Consider the following 16,853-nt stretch of genomic DNA (forward strand, 5'->3'; position numbering starts at 1 on the left):
GTGATAGATGAATGATTATTGCAAATGAATTTATTATGAATTAAAGCGGCACTCTCTAGCACATGGCTTTTAGCCATATACAGTACAGCTCACTGTGCTTCACAATGTGGCTCTTGAATTAGTTGAAGTATCCTTTTTAAGGCTGTTTATGTGTTAGAACAGAATACAGGGACAGACGGTAGTCTTTTTAGTTGGCTTTTTAGTTCTAGTTAAACTAAACTGGTTTGAGGTTACAGTGTGAAATGTTTCCATTTTATTCCATTTGGTTGTGTAATTTTCTGGCTCGTTAAAAGCCTAATGGGCACTGGCATGACTCTTTTAGCTTGAAACACTGGACAGCTCTGAATTAAACACATTGAATGGAAAACCATGTGACAGTTCATTTGAAATCACTTCATTACTTACTCATGGGCATTAAAATAAACTTTTATTTTACCTTATAGGAAGAGCTAAGTGGTATAATACAAGGCTACTTAGAAACCCTCAAGTTGTTTCTAAGTTCTGTTACTTAAAGAGGCTTCCCTTATAAACGTTCCTGTGGCAGTGTGGCAGGGTGGAAGCCCTGCCGGTGCTCGTGTATATGTGCTGGTGTGGGGAATAATGGGTTGACAGGGAGGGGGTTACATTTCTCCCTGTCGAAACACGTGGGGAATGTGGCCGGAGCCGAGAATTGAATAAATGATTCAATGATTAATCAAGGCTCCAGCCCCAGGTGTATAAATGAGGTGATTGCAGGTGTTAGTGAGAAGAAAGGGCTCGAGTTCATGTTGGTGTTAGAGAGAGGGGATGTGTTTTCTGGTTCCGTGCTGTCCCGTTTGTTTGCTTGCTTTTTCATGAATGTTTTGTGTAGGCCTTTTGTTTTGGCCATTGTGCCGTTTTATTTTGTTAATGTGTTTTGTTCTGTTTAGTGTTTTGTTTATTTGTTATTATTAAACGTGCACATTACCGCTTTACTGCAGCTTTTCTGTGTCAGAGTCTCTCTTCCTGGTAAATAACAGCATTGCCAGTGATGCTGTCCTGTCACAGATCACATTGAAAGCATGGAAAAGCACAGGTAAGCATTGTAAAGCACAGGGGGGTACAGTAAAGCATATTAATAAACATGGCAAACCATGGTAAAGTATGGAAAATGCATAGTGTGCCCATGGGTAAAGCATGGAGTAAATGCTATGATAATATAGCCCTAAACAAGTAGACCAATCCACTTTCCCATGAACTGTGAAGGATCTAAATAACATCTGCTGAGATAATTAAAAAATAGACTTTATAAAAAGCAAACATGTAACAGAGCATATTAATGTACTGTAAGGTATTTCTGTCTATAAATATATCTAAAATGCTATATTTATCGTGTCTCATATACTGTATAAACACACAGTCTCTGTACCAGTCTCTATTCAATCTGTAGAGTGATACAGTTTCTGTACACTAAATGTACTGTGCTGATGTAAACAAAGTGAAGCATTGTACTGGACTTAATAAGTAAACACACTTGCTCATGTTTGCATACAGAAATAGATGGTATTGATTCCCATAACCTTGATACCCAAGCACTGTTTTAAATGTTAACCTTTATGTGTGCTTCAGGAGGCGGTATTAGGCCCCCTGCGCCCTATCATCTTCTTCCCCCAATTAAATCTATTCTATTTAACCCTTAGTCACCTTCACCTAGTTGTCTTGTGTTTTTTTGTTTCCTCCTCCTCCCTCCTCCTCCTCTAGAATCTCAAACCACCTTTGCATCGGTCTCCTCTGGGGGGTTAGTGATTCCACTTTCTCCAACCCTTTGTTAAGCGCTGCTTCATTTACCTCTTAGAGGAGGGTTCTCTATGAGTTAGAGGTGACCCCCAGCCAATCCCCTCCGCTAGCATACATGATTCCTTGTCTTCTTCTCTTTCAGGTTCTGATGCCTCTATTTTGTGAGGGCCCCAAGCTGCGGAACCCCTCTTGTTTGTCGGGTCTCCTCAAAGACGGTGACCTCTCCCCCTGTTTGTCAGGTTCCGTAGCGACAGAACCCCCCTTCTATAATGTTGGGCTTTTGAAGTGGCGGAACACCCCACTCAATACGTTTTAACAACTACTAACTTCTTGTTTTTTCTTTCTGGTTCGTGAGCCTCTTCGTATGTCAGGTAACCTCAACAACGGTGCCCTGCTTTGTATGTCAAGTCACCTCAAAGACGGTGGCCCCCCTCCTGTATGTGGGGTATCCTCGGCAATGGAACCCCCCTACTGCATATCTTGGGCCATTTAAGAGTCGGAACCTCTTTTATGTGTTAATATTACTAATCAATGTTTTTCTTTCTGGTTCGCGAGCCTCTTCGTATGTCGGGTAGTCTCAGAGACGGTGACCCCTCTTCGTTTGTCGGGTGATCTCAGCGACGGTGACCCCCCTCCTGTTTGTCGGGTCTCCTCAATGACAGAACCCCTCTTTATATGCGTAGGGCCTTTGAAGGACGAAGCTTCTCTTTATATGTTTTACGTTACTAACTTTATGTCTTAAAACATCACAACAGGTGGCCTTGTTCCGCCCCGTGAATTATCTTAACAGTGGTGCTATTTAGATTTGCAGCTGTATAGATCAATGGTGTAGAGTCCACTCTATCCATGGCTCTGCTTATCTGAGACAAAGCTGTTTGTGACAAAGTGTCCCAGTGAAGAGGAAGGTGCTGTGGTACATGCTACTACATGTTACCCATGGTGTTAGCTGCTTACTGACCCCTCTATTGTCACTGGTGCCTTGCGGTGAGATCACTGAAGCACAGGAGCTCTCTGCTGCAGATAGCTCAAAGCCACTCGCTCTCTTTTCCTTTGCTTACCTTTGCTGTGTTCACACTTTAGCTGCAGGGTAACATGTGCTCCTACCTGCCCATTGTGTAGGGTGAGATCCAAGAAGCATACAGGTAGGCTACAGGTATTAGGCTGTCTTTTTATGCTGTGGATGGATGTATCTGATTTTATCTCCTCCATGATTTCTTTCTCCTGGCAGCAGCTTCAGATACCTGACCTGCAGAAGGAGCTTTCTTTACCTTCACATTCTGCTTCCCATCTTAAGCTTGTTAATTTTCTATGCTTATTCATCATATTCTAGGAGAACAATAATAATACAGTAAAATGGATTGAATTAATCATTTTAGTATACACTTTATTATTTACATACATTTATATAAAGTTTAGTGCAGTGCCATGGTAAATGGCAGACCGGAGTAGTAAAGCAAAGTAAAGGTGTAGGGATTTAATGAGAAAGCGAGCATGATCAAACACAGGGAAACAAAGTATGAAAATCCTTATAGTAAAAAAAAGCCTTGTAAACTTTAATAAAAGTTTGGAATAATTACATTAGCTTACCGCCCCTCCAGGGTATAGAAATACAAGTCTGAGCTTGTGTGGGAGGGGTTGGTTCCAGTATTCGGAGGACAGCATGGAGCAGACAGGCGCAGTTCTGCAGTTTTCTGGATTCTATACACATTACTGGAATGAAGCTTTGCTTTTGTCTTCGTTAAGTCTGTCCAAACCCAGGTTTAATACAGCAAGATATTTTTAATGCAATGAAATCATACGTTTGCAATGGTTTTTATTCTGAGCAGTCGCATGTATCAACATGTTTATATCCAAATAAATCTTCCCTTGACATTAGTTTTACTACCCTCAATGAAATCCCTTAATGTAATATCTCAACTAATCCTAGATGTAATTAAGTCTGAACATATTTGTGCTTTCACATTATAATTAGCTGGATTTTTCTAACATAAAAATAGCATAAAGTGTTCCTTTGGAATGAAAATATGTCTAGCTATTTATATACTGCAGAGTACCCAGCTATTCTTCTCCCGTTTTACTCCCTATTTAGAATGTCCAGTTATGTTCCTTCACCGCATCAATTCCCACAATAGCTCAGGTGAACTGAAGGTCAGTGAGCGTCCTCTGATCCCACCTCCAAGCCATTCACCTCTTTACACCCAGGAGCTCCACTGATGAGATCACAGAGCACCAGTATTACTTACCATGTACACTATGCGGTCATGCCTTTACCAGATGAGCTACTCGGGGACCTCTTAGCAAGTTGTAGAAGGAAGCTATTTGTTTTATAGAGGGTCTTCTCTTACATACATTCAGTTTCATGCTGCATCTTGACTTTTTATGTTTATAATAATCTAAAGCATGAGTATCAACAATTCCTTTTTTGGGCTGACTTGCAAAAGCTGACAGCAGTCCCTTTGTTTAAGACAAGCAATTGAGACTTGTTTACAGTTTTGCTGCACTGAACCAAAACTTAAACCTCGGATCAATAGGAAGCACGGCATAACATAGCTGAGATGTCGTCTGTGTTTAACACAAATCATTTTGAACATTTTAACAGCCATCATCCTTTCCACGTCGGAATTATATAAGTTTCTAACCAGCACTCCAGATAAGGTTTTCGGTCATTGAGTAATTTACTCTCCAATTGAAACTGCATAAACTGTATTTTGGGTGAGTAAAATTCAACATTACCTTGAAGTCACAAGTACTTCCACAGTAAATACATTAATGCTAACTTATGGGGTATGCATTAACTACAGCCTTACATTTGAACTGTAATGCTAACTTGAACTACTGTACAAACACATGGTCTTATTTAGTCCTCCTTTAGTCCTGTCTTAATAATATTTCAGTCGATTTCGTTAGCTACTGAGTTCACAGTCTCCTCCCACTAGTACTAGGCTGTTTTTTGATTACTGTAAATCTTCCTTTCTCAGAAAAAAGTCCAAAAATATTCTCTGTATTATCTGTCATGGCATTCTCTAGCTACTGCTTGTATATTCACAACTGACCTTTGAGACACCAGGAACCCACGAAGTAGAAGAAGCTTGATAACATGACAACTCAAGCTGTGCAGCAAGACTGCTATCTGTATTCTTTATGCATACATTTAAATATCATGCTTAATTCCTATTTTTCAATGTGTAAAATACCCAGTGCTGACTGTAGATTTGCCTCCTGTGTTACAGGAGATATACCTTGCAGTGTATTTGCCTTTCATGGATACACTAAAGCTGAAGGAACACAAAGCCACTTTGTGGCTTGGAACTTGGTTTCCGTGCTTTGCATGACACACCAGGGGAGACATGAGGTTTGATACAGCAAAGTTGCTTCAAAGTAGGTCTCCCGGTATGTTCCTGAAAAAGAGGCTTTGTGTTCCTTCACCTTAATAATAATAATAATAATACTGAAATAGAGACAAGAAGACTCAGAAGGGTAAGTTGAAGCAACTTGTATTTTTCTTAGCAACAGTAACATAACAGCCAGTGCAGTACAGCAGATACCACTAGAGCAGAGTGTAGCAGTAATCCCAGTTAGCATGTTGAGCTAATGAGTATTATGATATCCTTGGGAGTAAACTTTTAAAATAAACATGTCTCCCTAAAATAAGAACACAAAGTGTCTGTAGTATTGTAGGGATGTGAGCGGTGCAGGAATGACAGGAAGTCCAAACAGAGGGGCTATGTACAGCACTGTTTATTTTCAGTAACAGCACACACACACACACACACACACCCAAACACACACACACACACACACACACAAGGATTAAACAGCAGGTGCTCCCAGTGAAAAGCGTCCTGTGAAGCGTCCAGTGAAGGTTCCAGTGAAAGTTTGCTGCTCGGGGTGATATCCGGGGTTTTCACTGGCTTTGGTTACTTCAGCTCCTGTCTACAAACCAAACCAAAACACACTTCCGGCTCGATTATATTTTCAGTGTAAGGGACCATACTCACGTAACTGCACAATAGAGTTGTTTAACAGTCTTACAGTTACACCCCTTTCACCAAGATGGCCGACTTCTGATTCCGTCCTACCATGAAGTCGGCCCATCCCTGTGACGGCGAGTTAGATTTGCAGTGCAGATTCATTCTCCTGTACACAAGTATGCACCACCATCCACAAAACAAAACAAAAAAACCATCTGCCAAATATTTGCAGTCAATTAGTGAACTTAGAAAAATATGTATTTCATAAATCAGTTCTGAAATATAAACCATGTCACCATAATAAATCATATGAAATTCCACCCAAAAGTTCTGGTAGACTCATAGTTTATTTTTGTTTCCATTTTTATGCCAATAAATATGAATTGGCACAACAAGCAAACAAGTTAATTTGAATGGAAGTCTAGGTTCAGTTCATTTCATTCCTGGTTTAAACAAAATAATGTTATATTTAATGGGTTATCCTATAGCTCAGAATGTTAAATGAAACAGTTTTTTAGTACACCTTAAAAATAAGAAAATAAATAAATAAAATCTAGGTTTCTGCCAGAGCAAAACATTTGATTTGAAATGTATGTTCAAAATGGCATTCAGGTTTATCATTTAATTTAAATTAAATGCAGAGGGTCAATGAACAACACAAAGTAAAGGTTGTAGCAATCAATACTGAAGCTAGTTTAATATACAGGATGGCACAGAAACATTGAGTCACCTGAGACATGTAGTGCACACTTTTGAGGCTGCCCGTCCTTTACTTAGCTGATAGATTTGTTATGCAGTATGTATTCTGTAATATATAAAGGGTGCATCTCCCTCTTTCTAGGAGTTTCCATCGGGATGGGCAAGACGTGACAGGTGTTGATAGAATAAACTCAGAGAAAATCAGGCTTCTCGACTAAACATTTGTCTATTTTTTGTCACAGCTTTGGCAACTGATTCAATTTTTTGGTGGGAAACCCTTTTTTGTCTCTCACAAAACAAAAGGGCCTTTAAAAATGTACATGGTCAGAGTCCAGGCTATTCTCAGTGGCTCATGTCCAACACTTGCCTGTGTGCAGCTCCCATAAATCTGAGAGGTCTCGGGTCACTTAAAGGCACAACAGTAACGGCACGTTGTCAATTTGCCCAGACGAAATGCTCCAGGAACATCTTAACCTTAAACCTTAAACGCTACACTCTCCCCGAGTGCGTGCTGGGGTACCTGCCTCCCCTTCTGACACCAGTGTAGCGATCTCGGTTAACTGGCAGGCACATCACACAGGGCGCCAACCCGAGCTGGCTCTTTTGTACAGCAGTATCGGCGCTATACTTTAGTGCGAGAGGTCCTGGGTTCGCGCCCGCCCTCCGCCTCTGTGTGGATTGCATCGCCCTGTGTGATGCGCCTGCCTGCGTTAACCGAGATCGCTGCAATATTCTCAGTACAACAGCACATGCTATTCAAAGTGTGGATGCTCCCAGAGCATTACTAACTAATCAACATGTTGCCAGTCATAATAACATTGTTTTATTACATGGTGGTTTTTATGGTAATAATTAGTGCACTTTTTTATAATAGTTGTTCGCTGTTTTGTTGTGTTTTATGATACTATTTATTGTTATTTATATTTTAGATGTGTTTTTTTAAATGTTAAATTGACTACCCAAAGGGAGACCCAAATAGCTGGGTTATATATGTGCGCTGTAATTTTGTTTGAATTATTATCATGGGTATGGTTGCAAGGCTTTCAGCCCGAAACGAGGGGGCCAGGTGCATGTCATCAGACACCACTTGATTATTCCCACTATAAAAGAGGAACTGAAAGTTCAGGAAGAGAGAGGAGGTGTGGGAAGCACTGGAAAGGACCAGCAGCCATTTTGTCTGTGGAGAAAAGCATACATTACCCTGGACCAAGAAAACAGACGGGATCACTAAAGAAAGAAAGAACTGAAAATACGTCTGGAAAGAAGAAAGGAGGATCGTGGACCTGGAGGAGGATCGTGGACCTAGAGAGATCGAGCTGGCCACCAGGAATTTATTTGCGATTAAACCCCAGGATTGAGGGTTTTTTGTATCCCGTTCAGAACGAGTGAAGGAGAGTTAACTTTGATTGCAGGAATCGGGACGTACAGCGGTATTGTGGAGATTTCTCCTTTCAAGTACATTGTTCGGGACGTTGGAGGATTCAATAGTCTGGTTCAGTAGGAACTGTAGTACTCACCTTGCTGCTGAAAATCTGTGCACTTGTGTTTTATATCATAATACTCTGAGGATACACATACATACTGTGTGGATTTTATGATACTGATGCTAAGACAGGGCATGTATGATACTGATGCTAAGACAGGGAATGTATATTACTGGACGTACTAAGGTTGTTACTGAATTCTGAGCCCTGAGGGTACTTATAAGGCGCAGGGTTTAAAATTAAAATGAGGATTCAATCCTCATTTTATGATTCTCTTTTTGCGGGTGCCATTTTGCATCAAACTGTTCTGTGTGGTGGGCAACTGATCCACATGGTGGCCTCCTTCTATAAAGTAGGGATGCACAGAAGAACAATGACTCGGACACATGGCTCTCATCTCCAGAAGTCGGCAGGGCTGAAACAAAATGCCATAAAATGCATTTCTGACATGGCTTTTCATTCAGAAAGTGACCTGATAGTTTCTGGATTATACAGAAAGCAGCCTGACAGTTTCTGGATTATACAGAAAGCAATTTGACAGTTTCTGGATTATACAGAAAGCAACCTGACAGTTTCTGGATTATGGGCAGCAGTGTGGAGTGTGGGGCAGCAGTGTGGAGTAGTGGTTAGGGCTCTGGACTCTGGCTCTGGACTCTTGACTAGAGGGTTGTGGGTTCAATCCCCAGTAAGTGACACTGCTGTTGTACCCTTAAGCAAGGTACTTTACCTAGATTGCTCCAGTAAAAACCCAACTGTATAAATGGGGAATTGTATGTAAAAATAATGTGATATCTGTATAATGTGATATCTTGTAACAATTGGATAAGGGCGTCTGCTAAGAAATAAATAATAATAATAATATACAGAATGCGACCTGACAGTTTCTGGATTATACAGAAAGCAACCTGACAGTTTCTGGATACCTAATGTGTATTTTTTTTTATTTTTTTCAAAGACTAGTCTCTCCTCTTTCTAGACTTGAGATCACAACCTATGTATTATTATTTATTTCTTAGCAGACACCCTTATCCAGGGCAATTTACAATTGTTACAAGATATCACATTATACATTATTTCACATTATACAGATATCACATTATTTTTTTACATACAATTACCCAGTTATACAGTTGGGTTTTTACTGGAGCAATCTAGGTAAAGTACCTTGCTCAAGGGTACAGCAGCAGTGTCCCTTACCTGGGATTGAACCCACGACCCTCCGGTCAAGAGTCCAGAGCCCTAACCACTACTCCACACTACTGACTATTTATGAACAGGAATTGATTTGATACATTTTACAGAGAACAATAATGCATTTAATGTAACAAGTAATAGGCCTTACTATGTGTACTCGTTTTAAATGTGTATTATACTGCACTTTCTTGAAATAAATGCCCCATAGTGGATACTTACATGATCCGAGTACTTGACACACTCCTATGGTAAACCATGGGTTGACCCAAGCCCTAAAATGTCAGAACCCATTCCAGCTTCACACTGATGACTTGTCTATCAGTGTTACAATCTGCGACCTGCAGAAGCAGGAAATATGTAGCGGTTAAAGACGTGCCAATTCTCACGGTGTCACCAGGAGACTCCTAACTTCATTCCTTGATCTCCTGGCTCCGGGGAAGACTAAATAAACTTCCCGATCTTTAGACAAGAAGCAAACACCATCATAATTTAATTACGTTATATTAATGAATTGGTTCTGCTTTAGACTATCATTGACCAGGCTTAATGTCATTGAAACCTGAGAAGAAGCCCACCACCCCGCAGATCTCTGTATAACCAGGGAGTCGTGTTGCTGAAACAGTTCAGTTTTTACAGGCTTACTACAGTACAGGTGTGACGTGTTGTGTGATATGCACTGCCGTTACATATCCTGTGCTTTGTCGGTGAGATTATATGAGGTCAACAGCTCTATAAACACTAATACAGACGAGCCCAGCCTCCACCCTCTTCATAGGTGAGTCACTTTTACAGGGACATAGTGAAAATGTTTATTTGAGCGAGTGGGTGAAAATGTTGTGCTCCATTATTGCATTCCATTTCCAGAGTAACATCAGATTTATATCTACAAAATAATAATAGCCGTATTTGTTTATAGTACTAATAACTGGTCTGGAAACAAGCTGTGGGGACTAGTTAGAATCTCACCCCTGTCTTTCTACATCAACATCACTCGTGTTTCTGTGTTAAAAGCATTCCTGGTTTCGGAATTAGGTCAATTTAAAAAAAAAAATAACCTAACTATTGAACCACACGCTTCATTTGCTAGCAGCAATTGTATTACTTCCATAAAGCGGGTCTATAACCAATGAAACATACATCTTTTTTATGATATTTGCAATTGCTTTTAGTATTGCAATTGCTTTTAGTATTATTCATTTTTTTTTCTTTTAAGTATAACCTTGGAAAGTGCTTTGAAATTTTTTGTCCATTAACAAGAGTTACTCACATTCCAAACAAGGGGAAAAGGCCGATCGATTGCCATATTAAAAATCATTTTCTGTTAGCAGTACACATTTGGGTTTACAAGAAACATGTCTACTGTAGTGAAGGGAAGTGAACAGAACAATAAACTATGAAGGATGTAGAACACAGTAAATAAGGAATCGTATTTTTGAATAAAACAGCACGATTGTGGGGCACTACAGTTGGTTTAAATACAGGTGCATCACTAAGTTAGGAAAGGGTGCCCTCTAATGGTTATACTACCATACAACAACATTGCTCTACCCCCATTGAAGTTATATGCAGTGGTATTCTAATGACATCATTTTGTGTTTGTTTGTTTTGTTTGTTTTATATTGAATTAGAATGGAAACATCTAATGTTATACAACATGTATTACAGCTAGAGAGGCTCTGCCAGACAGATACAGGAAAATGAAATGACTTCCTTAAAATATGGGGTCCATTCATTATGAATTACAAAAATAGACAGTATGATACATATTACTGAGGGAAACCTGGACGTCAGCTAATCAGTGTATTACGCAATCCACAGGATTATGGATATTATGGAAAATATACAAACACTGTGTTAATCTAAGACAAAAACTGTACATACAATCATTTATCAGGAGTCCGTTTGAAGGGAGTATAGCCACAAGCCTAAGTCTTCACTCCACATAAATCCTGTTGGTAGGACTCGCCCTCAGTCTGCCTTTGCTAATCCATGACATACAGTATGGGCTGCAGACTCGACAGTGTCTCTTATAAAACTAGCTGAACAACGACTGTGAGCTCTCACCATTAGTTGCATTCTCAATGTCTCCACTGGGTGGTGGTATAACATTAACATTTCAAGCTGCTCATACACTGTAGACCCAAGGCTTTATTTAGTACAGCAGTTCAGTTGTCATCCTGCATCAGCTGCTGGTGCATCACTGATTACAGTGTTAGTATTTACAGCAGTCAGGCAGCAGGTGGAAACACCTCTTTGAATTGCAGGACACAATCCGGCTCTCTATGTGCTTATAAATGCTAAATAGGATGAGTACCAATATTTATTTGTTTCCTGAATCGTTGACCTAGATATGCACCATTGTCTTCCCATGGGTAAACCATGAACTATTAACAAGATCAGCCCTGATTCCCCATGTTAACCACTGCCAGACCATGCCTGGTTTAACCGACAGTCTAGGTATACGGCATCACAGCCATATGGTTAGGATCAGTTTAATATCTAGGTATATGGCACCACAGCCATATGGCAAGGACCAATTAATTCCCTGCCAGGTCCCAGGGAGCAGGATGAACACAGAGAGCAGAAGGGGAGGGGGTTGGAGGGACGAGGGAGGAGGGAGGAGGGAGAAGGGAGGAAGAGCAGGTAGCATCTGTGGGGGTGCTTAATCTTGTTTAATATCTTTATTGCCTCAGTCTGGGGCATTCGAAATAAGGATTTACTGTTTAGAAATGACTGAACAGGATTTGAGTTACAGGCTCAATTTTCAAATCGTGACATACAGGGTCATAGAAGGAAGAGTTTTAACCATTTATAATGGTTGTTCAAGAACAATGCTGGGCCTTTTAGAATCCCAGTATATGAAAGCTAGAGTTTCAGAACAAGGCTGGACATCACAGCCAGTCATTGCTGTACCATGAGTGACCAGGAAACAATCACAGCCAGCAATGGGTCCCTGGTTTACTGAATAGTCTTCCTTTCTGTTCTTGTTTTGCTGTGTTTGCTCTAGAATTGTCGGTGGCTTTTGTTTGAAATTCTGACTTAGAAGACCCAAGCTTGGCTGAGGGCTGACTTCAAAGAGAATCAGAAAAAACAATTTTGAATTGTATACGGGCTGTAAAGAATTGAAAAAGCTACTGTACCCTGAGTTAATATTAACCAACAATCCACTCAAAATCAGATAGCTAAAGAATACCTAGAGCTCAGGTGGATGTTATCTCATTGACTTACATCAATTTATTATGATTCTATTGAAAAAGTCTTTTGAAACACACTTTAAAATTATACTAATGAATGAATGCATCAGCATCTACAAAAACACACCTACCCAGGATTTGGTCCACGATTGCTAGAATAACCCTATATTCTTAAGAATTTGAGAAAACATTACTGTACTTGTTTAATTTTCTGACTGACAAGGAATTTCACGCTTTTATAAAAGTTGGCTATCTACCATCAGCTCTCTATGAGAGTTTGTTAAATCTGCAATCTTGCCCATCTTGACTGAAACTGACTTGCAGCTTGTATATATTACAGACTGCCCACCTGCACAGAGCATGTGCTACATAGTGCAGGTTTGGAATTTCTTGTAAAGCCCTACACATCCTGGCTTGTGTCTGCGAATGGGCTGCCGCCCTACAAACAACCCAAATGTGTTAGAAACATGTGGACACAACTAGCGATGCTTTCATTCTGGGGGAACAGAGCAGCTGTCTCACTGGGAAGAACACTTGCTCGCAAGGAACAAATGTGCGCCCATTTATAACTCTCAATCACATGGATTGCATTTCAGAGACAGACATATTCTATCCTTAATGACTCAGCTAATAAAAAAACAAGCATATTTACTTGAAACGTGTGTCATAAGTGTGCCCTCATAACACTGAGCATTGCCAGACTGTTAAATTAAAGGCCCTTATGAGAAAACAAACGTTGTGGTCCTCTGTGTTGATCTGTTGACTTTCAATTTGGATGTCATTTTTTAATGGAAAGAATTTGTGAGGGAGGGGACAGGGCTTTTTACCCTTGACCTTGTATATCAACCATTACAAATCTGCACAAAAGCATCAGCTTACAGGGGGCGGGTTGACATGTCACCATTTCCTGCCCCTACAAAGGCCCTTAGTCCGGCCTAGTGCTGGATTCACATCCTTTCACTGGTTGGATACAGACTAGCCACCTGAAGAGGTCAACACCTCTGAAACCAGGTTTCAAACCACGTGGTATCAAACTGCAACTGCTGGACGGCTGCTACATTCTCTTGTGAATGGGTACAGTGGGTTCATTTCCTGGGTTGTGCAGTGGCTTAAGATTATTTATTATTATTTATTTCTTAGCCGACGCCCTTATCCAGGGCGACTTACAAGATATCACATTATTTTTACATATCACATTATTTTTACATACAATTACCCATTTACAGACGTGCTCAAATTTGTTGGTACCCTTACAGCTCATTGAAATAATGCTTCATTCCTCCTGAAAAGTGATGAAATTAAAAGCCATTTTATCATGTATACTTGCATGCCTTTGGTATGTCATAGAATAAAGCAAAGAAGCTGTGAAAAGAGATTAATTATTGCTTATTCTACAAAGATATTCTGAAATGGCCTGGACACAGTTGTTGGTACCCCTTAGAAAAGATAATAAATAATTGGATTATAGTGATATTTCAAACTAATTAGTTTCTTTAATTAGTATCACACATGTCTCCAATCTTGTAATCAGTCATTCAGCCTATTTAAATGGAGAAAAGTAGTCACTGTGCTGTTTGGTATCATTGTGTGCACCACACTGAACATGGACTAGAGAAAGAAAAGGAGAGAGTTGTCTGAGGAGATCAGAAATAAAATAATAGACAAGCATGGTAAAGGTAAAGGCTACAAGACCATCTCCAAGCAGCTTGATGTTCTTGTGACAACAGTTGCAAATATTATTAAGAAGTTTAAGGTCCATGGAACTGTAGCCAACCTCCCTGGGCGCGGCCGCAAGAAGAAAATCGACCCCAGATTGAACAGAAGGATGGTGCGAATGGTAGAAAAAGAGCCAAGGATAACTGCCAAAGAGATACAAGCTGAACTCCAAGGTGAAGGTACGTCAGTTTCTGATTGCAGCATCCGTCGCTTTTTGAGCGAAAATGGGCTCCATGGAAGAAGACCCAGGAGGACTCCACTTTTGACAGAAAAAAAAAAGCCAGACTGGAATTTGCTAAAATGCATATTGACAAGCCACAATCCTTCTGGGAGAATGTCCTTTGGACAGATGAGTCAAAACTGGAGCTTTTTGGCAAGTCACATCAGCTCTATGTTCACAGACGAATAAATGAAGCTTTCAAAGAAAAGAACACCCTACCTACAGTGAAACATGGAGGAGGCTCGGTTATGTTTTGGGGCTGCTTTGCTGCGCCTGGCACAGGGTGCCTTGAATCTGTGCAGGGCACAATGAAATCTCAAGACTATCAAGGCATTCTGGAGCGAAACGTACTGCCCAGTGTCAGAAAGCTCTGTCTCAGTCGCAGGTCATGGGTCCTCCAACAGGTTAATGACCCAAAACACACAGCTAAAAGCACCCAAGAATGGATAAGAACAAAACATTGGACTATTCTGAAGTGGCCTTCTATGAGTCCTGATCTGAATCCTATCGAACATCTATGGAAAGAGCTAAAACTTGCAGTCTGGAGAAGGCACCCATCAAACGTGAGACAGCTGGAGCAGTTTGCTCAGGAAGAGTGGGCCAAACTACCTGTTAACAGGTGCAGAAGTCTCATTGAGAGCTACAGAAAACGTTTGATTGCAGTGATTGCCTCTAAAGGTTGTGCAACAAAATATTAGGTTAGCGGCCCCATCATTTTTGTCCATGCCATTTTCATTTGTTTTATTATTTACAATATTATGTTGAAAAAAAAAATCAAAAGCAAAGTCTGATTTCTATTAAATATGGAATAAACAATGGTGGATGCCAATTACTAAATTTGAGCACGTCTGTATACAGTTGGGTTTTTACTGGAGCAATCTAGGTAAAGTACCTTGCTCAAGGGTACAACAGCAGTGTCCCCCACTGGGGATTGAACCCACAACCCTCCGGTCAAGAGTCCAGAGCCCTAACCACTACTCCACACTGCTGCCCTATGCAGTGACATGGCAACTTTTGAGTATGAATGCAGGTGACAGCTATCAGCTCTGAAGTGATCAGGAGCTACCCAAACTCTAATCACTCTCACCTGACTCTGTATCTGTATCTGTCTATCCTCTATCTAGCTATCTATATATAGGGTGATATGGTGCGTTGATATGGTAAACTTACTTTGTAATCACCCTGTATATATATATATATATATATATATATATATATATATATATATATATTGCTATCCTGCAATTAAATAAAGGCACAGGTGCAGTGATGATGCAGTGCTCAGGAATAACACACACAAGACAGTGAAAGTTCACTAAAACAGCTCCTTTATTTGGCTGGGTTACGTGTCAACAACACTTATATAATTAGCATGGGCGCTACACAGCAATGTGTATCGCTCCGTGCAAAACAAGGGTTTCAGTCCCGAAACAAATAAGACACTAATAACTAACACACAACACAGACACGGTCACTTCTCCTGATAGTGAGTGTTCTTGTGCAGGTGTGGTGAAAGACAAATGGTTTGTGAAACAGTGGTGTAGTGTAGTCAGGGTTTAGTGCTGGCTTGTAGCGACAACTCCCGGCTAGTGCTTAGCTGTCTAACAAAGACAAATGACAAACAGTTAGCACATCAAACAAACAAAACACAAAACACTCACGATAATTAATTACTTCCGTTTTCTTAACGGGTCCTTTCAGTAACCATGTCAACGGAACAGATTACATCATCACATCCCCAATTATACCCTTAGTCACGCCCCCTGCGATAGCTGGTTCAATCACGTCTCCTCCAATCCATGACTGACACATCACATACCGCTTTAGGGTGATGACGTTGGGCATTGTGACTCCGCCCCCTTTCTGGCTGGCTGGCTTCCGACTGACCCTGGAATGAACTGCCAGGCCAACCAGTATGAGGCATTCTGTTCCTGTTAGACACCGCCCTCACAGATCGGGAGGGAGATTGTTGACTCGGACTCATTCGATCACTGTCACAGGCTCCCATTCACAGCACAGTCAACAGAATAACTCATTCTGTTAAGTCAGACCCAGAGTGGAAGCAGTACATGCAGTAACTGACTTTTTTAAATTAAAATCCAAGACCTTAAAAAAAGGACAGACCAAATGTTGAGTTTACCTCAGTAGTCCCAATTTGTCCTATATATTACTGTGCAATAAAAAAAGTATTTTGATACAGCCAATAATATAATTTCTTGTAAAAACAAGAAAAAAAGTAGCAATATAATAGATTTCTGTCTCTTTCCTTTAGATTTTATATAAATGTTTTAGTTTTTTTCAATGTTATCTTTTTTGTTAGCTTCCAGTGTAACAATAATCTTTGCTTGTGCACCACAGGGATGCTCATGTGAATCAGCTCAGCTTTCTGGAAATGCTTGGTTTAGTCACAGCGCTGTGTATAGCAAATATCTCTTACAACATGAAATAAAGAAGTCTTAAGGGAACTGCATAATAGACTTCATAATCATAAATGCAACTGTTATTAAAATGTATTTCCATGCAATTGCCAGACATTAATGTGCCACTTTGAATTGCAATGTATTATTAAGTAGGAGAGGGGGTCTGCTGTACTGAGGGGGATAATGAAGCTGCAAGATGA

This window comes from Acipenser ruthenus, chromosome 16 (genome assembly GCF_902713425.1).
Source record: "Acipenser ruthenus chromosome 16, fAciRut3.2 maternal haplotype, whole genome shotgun sequence".
NCBI classification, from domain to species: domain Eukaryota; kingdom Metazoa; phylum Chordata; class Actinopteri; order Acipenseriformes; family Acipenseridae; genus Acipenser; species Acipenser ruthenus.